Source organism: Oryctolagus cuniculus, chromosome 13, assembly GCF_964237555.1.
Source record: "Oryctolagus cuniculus chromosome 13, mOryCun1.1, whole genome shotgun sequence".
Classification (NCBI taxonomy): Eukaryota; Metazoa; Chordata; class Mammalia; order Lagomorpha; family Leporidae; genus Oryctolagus; species Oryctolagus cuniculus.
The window spans coordinates 109225976-109239033 of record NC_091444.1 but is presented as its reverse complement, the minus strand read 5'-3'; positions in this window follow the sequence as shown (position 1 = coordinate 109239033).

Below are 13058 nucleotides of genomic sequence, written 5' to 3'. Positions count from 1 at the left end.
GCATATCCTTGACCCTTGGTTAGCAAAGGGTGTGGTCCCTTCCATTCTCCTGTCGGGGGGTCTTTCCACCTAACCCCGGGGTCTGGGGTCTGGGATGGAAAGGATCCCCAGTGTTTATAAGCTGGGCTGATCCCTTGGGAATCAAAAGTAAGAAAATTGATAGTGAAAAGGACCTCAGTCAAAGCAAGCTGTGGGTCTGGGGCATATGATTGTTTTTCTGTCTTTGTAAGAGATCTTTAATTGTCCTATGAGTTCTTTCAATGATTGCATGTCCCTGTGGGTTGTATGGGATACCTGTGGCACACTGTATGTTCCAGGATTTCAGGAAGGAATTAAATTCCTGTGATGTATACGCTGGCCCGTTATCAGTCTTTATGGTCCAGGGGACACCAAGGACCAGCAAGGCTGATTTAACCGCCTTTATTGCATTACTAGCCTTTTTTCCAGATTGGGCTGTTGCAAATACAGCCTTTGAATAAGTATCTACCACCACATGGACAAACTTAAGTTTACCAAAGGAGTTAATGTGGGTGACGTCCACTTGCCAGAGCTTATTAGGAGCAAGGTCTCATGGGTTCACTGCTGCTTGTTGCAGTGGGCCTAATGAGGTAAGGGGTGCACAATTCTTGCAAGAGTGCACTAGGTGTTTGCATTGGCTCGTTGTTAGCTCTGGGAAAAGCAATTTTATGTTGCTTGCTGACATAAGAAATTTTTGGTGTGGAATACGGGCTTGTTTTAGGTGTCCAATGGAAGCCGTGTTGCAGGAGATAAGACGATCGACCTTTTTGTTGCCTTGGAAATAAAGACAGGTAACCCAGTATGTGATCTTATGTGTGAGATATACCATGGGTGTTTTCTGCTCTCAGTTAGCTCTTTAAGTGTTGTGAAATTCTGGTGAATTGGCTTATTGGTCGGGTTAAAGACTGCAAAAGGGATCATCTTTGCTACCTGTACTGAGTATTTGCTGTCTGAAAATATATTTACCGGCCTATCCTGGCTAAAGAGTAGAACCTTGATTATTGCCCTTATTTCTCCCAACTGTACTGGTCCCCCGTGGGGATCTTATCTTAGGATTTGATCACTATTCTAAACAGTGACTTGTTGGCATCCATAAATGCACATGGTGCTATGGGTATAGGTTGATTAGCAGGGAAAGCATGTTTTGGATAGTCTATTTCTAAGGTTTGTAATGTCTGGAGTAGCCTGTCCACTGGCAGGTGATTGTCAACCTGTCCTGGGAAATTTATCATTAAAGTTTGAAAGAGTGTGCTATTCTGCATCAATGTCAACAGTTCTAATTGTGATAGGGGTAGGACCACTATGTCTGGCTCTGTGTTAAATATCCTATTGGCATAATATCTTAATTTAAGTCCCATCATAAGGATGGCATCTACTTTGTTAACTATTTTATGACACTCGCTCCAGGCTATGTGCACCCAAAAAAGTGGTCTGTGTTGTTGTCAAATAACTCCTAAGGGGGCCGTGAGGGTAGATATGGTTATGGCAAATAGAAGCACCTGAGGGTCATATCTAAAGGTTTTTAAATTTGATAACTGGGTGTTGATCTTTCCTATAGTGGCTTCGGCGGCTGATGTCAGTGTGATTTTTGAAGAAGGGCTGTTCCCGTTAGTCAGTAAATTGTATAGCAGTCTAAGTTCTGCAGGTGTTAGGGGAAGGAAGGGCTTCAGCCAATTGATTTGGCCACATAGTTGCTGAAATTTATTAAGTGAGTATTTATGCTTGATTTTTAGGTTTGGTCCCATTGGAGATATATGGGAGGAGATTTGATAACCCAAGAATTGAAATGGAGGAAAATGTTATGGCTTTTCTGTGGCAATAGACAAACCCAGGAATTGTAAATTTCTTACTGTCTCACTTAGACAGGTATTCAGAGTTGCTGCATTCTTGTGAGCAAGTAAGATATCATTCACGTAATGTATGAGCAAGCACTGATCTTTAAGTGTGCTGGTCACATGAGAAATGTATCTTTGGCAAATGGCAGGGCTATTTTTCATGCCTTGTGGGATACTGTCCACTGAAATCTTTTTGCGAGAAGCTGGAAATTGGGCTCCCATACTGTAAAGGTGAAGTAGGCCTTATCCTGCTCTGCAATGGGAATGGAAAAGAAGCAATCTTTGATATCAATGGTAACTATGTGGTATCCGTTAGGAATGGCCCCTGGATGGGGAATGCCAGCCTGGAAGATTCCCATCCTTTTTATGATTTTGTCGATGGCTCTCAGATCCTGTAGTAGCCTATATTTTCCCTGTTTCTCTGGTATCACAAAAATGGTTGTGTTGTGAAGGCTAGTGGAGGGCTCTATGTGTCCCTTTTCCAATTGTTCCTGTACCAATTCTCTAAGGATGCCCAGTTTGGGTTGTAATATTGGCCACTGCTCTACCCAGATGTTTCCTGTTTTTTCCCATTCAATGGGGATTGGGCCTCTTTTTGTATGAGGTGAGCAGTGGCCCCTAGAATTGGGGGTGAGTCTTACTTGTAGGCTCTCCATTAAAGCTGTTGGCTTGTGGAGATTTGTGATCCGTAGTAAGGACCGCTTGCATTTGTGAGAGCACATCTCTCCCCAATAAGTTCGTGGAAACCTCAGCAATTAGTGGAAAGATGGTTCCCGTCTCTCCATTGTCATCTTGCCACATTACAGGTGTGAAGACCTGATCAGCCAATTTTAATCCTCCAATGCCTTGGAGGTTGGGCCCAGGCGCTGTCTTCCAATGTTGCATTTTCCTTGCATCCCTAGCTTTTAAGACAGTGGCATCTGCCCCTGTATAAATTAAACCCACAAAGGCAATGACATCTAAGTATAGGGTCAATTTTGGCCTCAGATTAAAGATAGGCATCGACCAGTTAATGGTGGTGGGACTCCCTCTTACTTGCTGGGCTGAGGGCCACTCCACTGTTTAAAGGCTTGGTCTTGCAATCTTTTGCCCAATGAAAGCCTTTTTTACATCTGGGACACAGCCTTTTGGGCTTGTCTCATCTGTCAGGTTTGGGCAGTTTCGCCATAGGTGTCCCGTTTCCTGACATCCCCAACAAACTGGAGGGTCATTAGACTTCCTTGTGTTCAGTTTGTTAATGGCCGCAGTTAGGGCCTATATGGGTGTATCAGTAGGGTTTACCTCCTTTGTGGATACTATCCATTTAGAAATGTCTTCATTATGGACTGGGGCGAGTGCAGCTTTTGCCTCTTTGGTAGCACCTTCCCAAACTAATTGTTTGACCAGATTGTCTTGATCAGGGCCAGGCGGTAATCTTTTCTCTACTGCCTCCAAGACTCTGGCAAGGAAATCAGGGAACCATTCACCTGGGCCTTGAAATAGGTTTCTAAAGAGCTGACTATAGTTAGGAGGATTTATATTTTTTAAGGCTCTAAGTACCAAATCTCTGACCTGATCAAAATATGCAACTACTCCAATGCGGGCCTGTTCATGAGGATATATGTAGGTGCTGTGGCCTATAAGCATATCAACGGGTACTGCAATTCCATAGGCAGCATTATTCCTTGCCACAGTTTCAGCCTCTTCCTCATAGGAGGCTTTCGACTGTAAGAACTGTGGTCTTGACAAATACGCTTTGAGCAGTGCAACCCAGTCAAAATGCATTTGAAGGTTTACTGCCCATTGCATGAGCACCTGTTCAAAGTAGGAAGAGTCAGGGCCTAACTCTTGAGAAGCCTTTTTTAGCATAGTAAGGTCATTTATGGGCATTGGAATCCAGGGCCTGAATTCTGCATCCACTCCTACATTAACAGCAAGCATGTGGATGGGATGGGGTCTAGCAGCTGCCCTGTGAGCCTGGGGTGCCTGTGAACTGCCACAAATGTGGGGATCCTCACTGGGTGCAGATGGGATGACCTCGCATGGGTTATTGCCTCGAGGTCGTCTAAGTTCATCCCATAGGTATTTGGGGGGTGGCTGACTAGGCATTGCTGCATTGTCTGCTGTCATGTCATTTTCATCATCAGAACTCTTCTCTCTCTAAGTCATCAACTGTTGTCTGTGAGACGGGGACCTGGAGTGTCAGGCTCTGATCACTCACAGATTCACTATGTTTGGTAATCTGCACGGGATTCTGAGAGGGGGGTATCTTTTCCATGTTTGAGCGCTTAAGAGCAGCACACCATGCCAACTCTAGCCAAAGGAAAAACACACACAGCACTGCTGTCATAACAATGCAAATTCCTAGCACCTCAGGTGTTGATGACATTATGCAGGGGGTTCCCTACATTAGATGGACAGACAGTGGTGTATCAGGTCATATGTATGTCCTGTGCTTAGTGGGGGACTTCCTTGATTTGTTAGGTCAAGGTCGTATGCCCACATGGTGTCTCTGGAGCATCACTTCTCTCGAGTGAGGGTAGATGACTTGGTTCCAAATTCTGGGATGATCAGTCCCTTATGTGAATTCACTGGGCAAACCAAAAGTAAAGGGAGGAACTGAGAAGTGGCGTACACTTCTGGGCAGTGTGTGCCTAACCTGGGGTCACTTAGACCGAGGACAAGGGCAAGGGAAGGGGTGTATGAGGGGGTTCTGTGCTCACCCTCACAGAACCAAACAGCACACAAAACACTGAGGGGCCTTCTTGCCGAAATCCAGTGGGGACCTTGCCAAGTCCAACATGCTGTCTCTCAGTCATGTTGGTGTGCCAGATGCTGCTGTGGATTTGTTCTGAGAGGAAGAGCATGATGGGGGCAAGAGGTGCAGAGTCACCACACAGACCCCGGGAGTTGGGTGAAAGCAGGCCTGAGGCAAGCAGCCTGCAGACTCATTTATTTCAGTTGCTACAGCTGCTTATATAGCCAAGGCAGCCAATCCGGTCAAGGGGCGGTCTATGCTCTAACCAATCACAGCCTGTTGCCAGGCAATTTCCAAAGCCATCCAATCACAGCCTGTTGCCAGTCAGGCTCTGTTGTCATGTGGTTTCCGAAGCCATCCAATCACGACCTGTTGTCAGGCTCTGTTGCCGTGTGGTTTCCAAAGCCATCCAATCACGGCCTGTTGTCAGGCAGTTTCTGTTGTCAGCGGCCATCTTGGCATGACTTTCTCACCTTCTCATTCCACCAACAATCTTTCAATTTTGTTTATTCTCTAATTTTAATTATTTCTTTTATCATACTAGTTTTGATTTGGTTTGCTGTTTTTCTAGGTCCTTGAGCTGCATTGTAGCTCATTTATTTGGTGCCTTCTCATTTCTTGATGTAGGCACCAATTACTATAAACTTTCCTGTTAACACTGCTTTTGCTGTATCTCATAAGTTCTGATATGATGTATTGTTTTCATTTGTTCCCAGACAATTTTTGATTTCTCCTATGACCCACTGTTCAGTCAGGAGCACATTGTTCAGTCTTTATGTGTTTGCATATGTTCTAGAGATTCTTGAGTTGTGGATTTCTAGCTTCCTTCCATTGTGGTCAGAGAAGATGTGCAGTATGACTTTATCTTTTTGAATTTGCTGAAACTTGCTTTATAGCCTAGCATGTGGTCTATCTTAGAGAAAGTCCCATGCACTGCTGAGAATAATGTGTACTCTGTGACCACAGGATGAAAAATTCTGTAGATATTGTTAGGTCAATAATGTTAGTGAACTCTGTTTCTTTGTCAATTTTCTGTCTGGTTAATCTGTCCATTGCTGGAAGTGGGGTATTGAAGTCCCCCATTACTATTGTATTGGAGTCTATATTTCCCATTAGATCCATTAACATTTCTTTTAAATAATCAGATGCCTGGTAATTGGGTACATATATGTTTATAATAGTTGAATTGATCCCTTAATCATTACATAGTGCCCTTCTGTCTTAACAGTTTTAGTGTTTAAGTCTATTTTGTCTGAAATTAGCATGGCTGCACTAGCACTTTGTTGGTTTCTATTAGCATGGAATATCTTTTTTCCACCCTTTCACTTAATTTCTGGATGGTGGCTCAAGTGTTCTGTGAGGAGACTATTGCTGGAGGGGTGCTTGGGAGTGGAAAAAGGGCTTCCTCTTGCTGATTTCCCATTCTGCTCGGTTCTGCACATTGAAATTCTTGATTGTATGAGTCACCTGAGCCTCTATCTCGTTTGGACATGATGTTCTTAGCTTCCTGCTGCATGTGGGAAAATACCGGCACATGTGACCTCTCACCAGTCTGTATCTTTTACCTGGAGAGTTGAGGCCATTTACATTCAGTGTGCCTATTGATAAGTAACAACTTAGCTGTGACACTTTTCCATAAATATTATTGTTTACTTTGGATTTCCTTTGTACTTTTACTGGGAGATTTCTGCCTTCACCTTCTTTCATAGTGATGGCTATCTTTCTGTCTCTGTTTCACGTCCTTAAGCATCTTTGGTAACACTGGAAGAGTGACAAATTCTTTCAATTTCTGTTTGTTATGGAAGGTCTATATTTCACCTTCATTCATAAATGAGCTTTGCATTGTACAGTATTCTGGGTTGACAGTTTTTTTTTTCCTCAAGACTTGGAATATATTTTGCCATTCTCTTCTGATGAGAGGTTAACTGTGAATCTAATTGGAGATCTTCTGAAACAAATCTGATGTTTCTCTCATGTACATTTTAGAATCTTTGTTTTGCTGTGGAGAGTGACTACAATATGTCATGGTGAAGATCTTTTCTGGTAATGTCTATTAGGAGTTCTATGTGCTTCATGTACTCGGACATTCCTTTCTTTCTGTAATTATTTCACTAAAAGGCCTTATACTCCATTCTCTCTTTCCATGTCTTCAGTAACTGCTAAGACTCATGTGTTGGGTAATTTGATAATATCCCATAAATCCCCAACACTGTCTCTGAGTTTTCTAATTTTTTCTTTTTTGGTCTTACTGTAAAATTTCCAGTGATTTGTCTTCTAACTCAGATATTCTTTCTTCTTCCCCACTGAGTCTGTTGATATGGCTTTCCACTGCATTTTTATTTGATCTATTGCATTCATTTTAATTTCTATTTTAAAATCTCAATTTAATGGGAAAAATTTCATTCATGTCATGTATGGAGTTCTTTAGTTTATGGATTTGCTTCTCATTGCTTCTGAGTAATCTTATCAACTTTTTGAATTCTGCTCTGGCCTTTCATCAGTCTCTTCATCTTCACATTCTAGTATTGAAGTGTTGTATTCCTTTGGGGGCATCATGTTTTTTCCCTTATTCTCGTTTCTTGAATTTCTGTATTTGTTTTTGGGCATTTGTGGAGATACTTTTTTTTCCTTTGATGGCTTTTACCTTTGGACCGTGCCTCCGTTGCTTAGTGAAGTGCCCACTCTTTTAGTGACTACCCAGGAATATGTGCTGGGTGTGGTCAGGGAGCTCTGTTGAGTGCTCCAGGGTGCAGGGCATATCCAAAGTGACACTCAAGTTGGGTATCATTATTTTTTTTTATCAGAAGGGAGGCCTGATCAACTTTGTTGGCAAAATCTCACCCTTACCTCCTGTCCTCCAAGGTGACTAATGCCCGGGCACTAGCCCCAGTGGGTGCAATATTCATTCATGCTGCTGTAAGAACCATACAAAGGGTCTGTGCAGTCCTCAGTGTGAGCATGTACCCTGTAGCAATGACCAAGCTCAAGGCAATCAGGGAGCCCTGAGGGTGGGGAGTCACCCACAGCAACTGCCTGGAGACTCGGCAAATACTCTGCACCCTCCCATGTACGATGTTTCTACAGTCCCAGCACACAAGGCTCACACAGTCACAAGGCACTGAGGATCTACTCTTTCTTGTCAGTCCATCCATCCACAGAGAGGCAGAGATGCTCCCAGATCCAGCCACTTGTGGGTAGTCCATCCAGGCAGCCTAAGCCCCAGAGCCTGTAATGTGCTGGGAGGCTGGGGATACCTCACAGTCCTACATGGGCACCTGGAACCCTGTCAATCCTCCCAAATACAGGCATCTCCTCTCTGCTGTTTGCTGGGCTTGGGTTTAGAGGCTAGCACAGCTATTACACATGTCCACAATGGCACCTGCCCTCTTTCAGCTAGTTATAGGACACTGTTATCAGGTGGTTGAGGAGAGAGAAATGTGTCCCCATTTTTACTCTCTTGGTTGACAGTTACTCTGTTCCTCACAGGGCTCCAAGCCAGATTCAAGCCACACTCTCCCTGCAGCTTTATTGCCTGTGGCTTGAGTTGCTGTGGTTTGATCTCACCTCACTTTACAAAAAATGGTCTTGAGGCTCTCGGCTACTGTGGTCCAATATTGTGTCCATGTTCATGCAGCATGTCTACACTCTCCATGTAGGTACACAGCATCTCTTTAGCTTGCATGGAGTTTCCACTTCAGTTTTCTCCTTAACTCTTCCCTGAGATTGCACTCTCTCCACTTTTTAAAAGACTATCTTCCCCTAGACTAAAGCAATAAGCTCCCTCCCTATTCCACCACCTTGGAATCCTCTGGTTTAAGATTTCTTTGGCTACTCAGGGTCTCATGATTCCATATGAATTTTAGGGTCATTTTTTTCTAGATCTGAGAATGTCTTTGGTATCTTGATTGGGATAGCACTGAGTCTATAAATGGCTTTGGGTAGCATGGATACTTTTGTGTTAATTCTTCTAATCCATGGACAGGGAAGTTTCTTTTTACTTTTTAAAAATCTTTATATCTTTGGTATTTTTCATTGTAGCCATTTCACATCATTGTTTAAATATATTTTAAGGTATTTAAATTTTGTATAGATATTGTGAATGAAACTGATCTTACAAGTTCTTTCTCAGCCAAGGCATTGTTTGTGTATAGAAAGGCTACTGATTTTATATCCTGCAACTTTGCCAAACTCTTATGAGTTCCAATAATCTCATAGTGGAGTCTTGGTTCCCCTATGTACAGTATCATATCATCTGCAAACAGGGATAATTTGACTCCCTCCTTTCCCATTTGTATCTCTTTGGTTTCTTTTTCTTATCAAATGGCTCTGGATAAACTTCCCAGAAGTATGTTGAATAGCAATGTTGAGAGTAGGCATCATTGTCTGGTTCTGGAACTTAGTGGAAATCCTTCCAGCATTTCGTCATTCAATATGATGCTGGGCCCGGTGCCGTGGCTCACTTGGCTAATCCTCTGCCTGCGGCGCCGGCATCCCATATGGGCACCGGGTTCTAGTCCCAGTTGCTCCTCTTCCAGTCCAGCTCTCTGCTGTAGCCCATGAGGGCAGTGGAGGATGGCCCAAGTGCTTGGGCCCCTGCACCCGCATGGGAGACCAGGAGGAGGCGCCTGGCTCCTGGCTTCGGATGGGTGCAGCGCTGGCTGTAGTGGCCATTTGGGGGTGAATCAGCGGAGGGAGGGCCTTTCTCTCTGTCTCTCTCTCTGTCTGTAACTCTGCCTGTCAAATAAATAAATAAATAATCTTAAAAAATATGATGCTGGCTATGGGTTTGTCATATCTTGCCTTCATTGTGTTGATGTTTCTTCTATACTCAATTCACTTAAGGTTATCAGGAAAGGATGCTGTATTTTATTAAATGCTTACTCTGCATCTGTTGAAATAATCATATGGTTTTTATCCAATTTGTTAATATTATGCATCACATTTATTGATTTGTATATGTTGAACTGTCCCTGCATCCCAGGACTAAATTCCTCTTGGTTTGCATGGGTGATCTTGTTGTTGTATCATTGGATTTGATTAGAAGTTTGTTGAGGGTTTTTGCATCAGTGTTCATCAGGGATATTGGTCTATAATTCTCTGTGTCCATGTTCTGGTTTTGGAATTAAGGTGATGTAGCTTTAATCCCAGAAAGTTTGGGAGGATTTCCTCCCTTTCAGTTGTTTTGAATACTCTGAGAAGAACTGGAATTAGCTCTTTAAAAGTTTGGTAGCATGCAGCAAGTGAAACCGCCTTGTCTTAGGTTTTTCTTTGTTGTGAAGGTCTTTATTACTGATTCAATGTCCATCTTGGGTATTGGTCTATTTAGTTTTCCTATGTCTTCAGGCCTCAATTTGGGTAAATCGTATGTGTTCCAAAAATCTATCCATTTCTTCTAGAATTTCCAGTTTTTTGGCAGATAGTTGTTTGTATTAATTTCTGGTGATTTGTTTTTATTTCTATTATAGAGAGCATTCCATGCACTGATGAATAGAATGTGTATTATGCAGCTGTGGGATGAAATGTTCTGTGGATATCAATTACATCTACTTGGTTCTTAGTGTAGATTAGTTGTGTTGTTTCATTGATTTTGTTTCTTTGCCTAGTTGATCTGTCCATTCATGAAAGTGGGGCATTGACATCCCCTATTATCGTAGTGAAACACATGTCTCCCATGATCCATTATAGATGCATTATAGATCCATTATAGATCCATTAACACTTGTTTTAAATAGCCAAGTGTCCTAGCATTGGGGCATATACACTAACCATAAGTCACATCTTCGTATTGAATCAATCCCTTAATCATTACATAACACCCTTCTTTGTCTCTGGTCCAGGATTTGGGCTCCTGCCATCTGTGTGGGAGACAAGGAAAGAATTCTTAGCTCCTGGCTTCAGCCTGGTCCAGTCCTGGCTGAAGCAACCATTTGAGCAGTGAATCAGGGAATGGAAGACCTCTCCTCTGCTTCCTCTTCTCTGTCAATCTGCCTTTCAGATAAAATATTTTTTAAAAATTTACTCAAATATCTTAGACTGAGTTGTCAGAGAGAATGGCTGGGAAGTAATGTGTATCATTCAGGAATTTAGTATCATTTAGTTACTGTGGAGGTGTTCAGAAATTGTTGATGTCACTGTGCACTGGTCAGAAGGTCTGAGGATCAGGTGGTTTTAGGTCCTAATTGCAACTTCTTAAATGTGGGAGGTTTGACATCAGAAAAATACTCATTTTTGATTTACACTAATAAGGAGATAATATATGCAACAATGCTTTAGTTCATCATGAAGTGAGAGCTATTACATCTCTGCAGTGTTAGGAATTCATCATTTTCATTGGCTCAACGCTACTTACTTAGTCTGAACCGGTGCTGGCTCATGAACTCTGTTACAGGTCCAGAAAAGGTAAACAACAAAGCTGAGTAGACCTTGGAAAACGGCAATTTGATTAAAAACTGTTTTTGAGCAAGTGTGGACCAGTGCAGAGTCAGTGAACTCAAATGAGTTGCACATGTACAGGCTGGATGATCATGAGCAGTCACATCAATTATTTAATGGTGAGTCAACTGAAACCCCAAAACATAAGAAACCTGAAAAATGTATATTTTATTAGCAATTCATTTCTACTAGCTAATTTAAATGATTGTCAAGCCTTTAAAAATTTTCATAGCAAAGTAAGCTTCACTGGACTTTTTTAAAAAAGAGACATATATTTTCTAAACGTGACAGTTGCAACTCAAATGACAAGGGAGTGATTCCAAAGATATAGCTTAAAAGAATTGTACTTGTTTTTATATGAGTATGATGCCACATATGCTGGATATGTGAGGTTTTGTGCTGTCTGTTAGTTAAATTCTAAACCACAGGATGATAGTTGTACAAACAAAGCAAACAACAAAGCCACTTAAATTCATAAATATAAGTTTATGAATTTGTAAATATAAATTTGTTATACCTCAAAACAAAAATGGGATAAAAGGGGTGAAATAAAGAATAAACGTGTATTTAATGTGCTATTTATAACTAGTACTTTGAGGATCATTTTAAAAATTACACTGTAATTTGCTAAGATTAACAAATCGCATACGAGCGACATTACATAAATGAAATTCTGAGTCAAAGATACTTGCTTCCAATTGTTGTGATGAATGTAAAGCAAAAAATGCAGTTCTGGCACAACTTTGAATGGCACCATAGGCTGATGTGTTGAGACATTGGCTAACTGATGAAAGACTGATGTGCTGAACAAATAAAACTAGCAAAATGTGTGTCATTTCAAAATGATGTAATTAACATGTACCCTCTTTCAGTGCATATGCATCAATTTGAACTGATGGTGACAGAGCGTGCTTTAAAAATACTTATCTGCAAGTTGGGGGAGGGGGAGGAGAGAAGGAGGCAGGAGAGGAAGTGGGGCACACTCTGGGGCCAAAGCCAGGAGTGGGAATGCTGTCCAGATCTTTCACCTGGGTGGCAAGAATCCAATTACTTGAGCCATCATTGCTAACTCCCTAGATCTGCATTAGAAGGAAGCTAGAAGCTGGATCAGGGGCTTGAACCTGGAACTAAACCCAGGCCCTCTGTTACTGGACTTGGGCATCTTAACTACTAGGTCACATGCCTGTCCCAACTTTTATTTCCTTTTATTGTCTTGGCTAAGACCTCCAGTACAGTATTATATATTGATGGTCAGAGCAAAAATATTGTCTGAAATGATAAAGAATAATTACTCAATTATTCACCATTAAACGTTATTATCAGTTTTAGGTATTTCACAGATATTTTTCATTAGATGAAAAGGTCCCCTTCTATTTCTAGGTATTGCTTGTCTATGTCTTCAAAGAAAATGAGGTTTTCATTCTGAGTCTCACAAATACAATTTTTACAAAAGGGATGTGAGGTGGGAAGCAGGAGTTTAGCATGGCAGTTAAGATGCCCATGTCCCACACTAAGTTCCTGGGTTTGATACTGGGTTATGACTCCAGCTTTCCACCAATGTAGACCCCAGGAAGGTGTGGTGATGGTTAAGTAGCAGGGTTCCACCCATGCACACATGGAAGACTTGGATTGAGTTTTGGGCTAGAATCCAGCCCAGCCCTTGTAGTTGTGGGCATTCAGAGCGTGAACCAGCAGATGGCAGCTGTGTCTCACAAATGTAGAAGAATGAGTCCCTTCATGTTCTGATTTAGAACACTGTTAAATTACACATTGTGTGCTTAAATTTATTCACCTTTTAGACTGTTTGTTTCACTAGCACTGATAATTTTATTTTGTTCCATAAATGCTGGATAATAGATATGGATGGTAAATTTTGCCTACACTTATATATTTTTTCTTTTTCTTTTTCTTTTCTTTTCTTTTCTTTTCTTTCTTTCTTTCTTTCTTTTTTTTTTTTTTTTTTTGACAGGCAGAGTTAGACAGTGAGAGACAGTGAGAGAGAGACAGAGAAAGGTCTTCCTTCCATTGGTTCACCC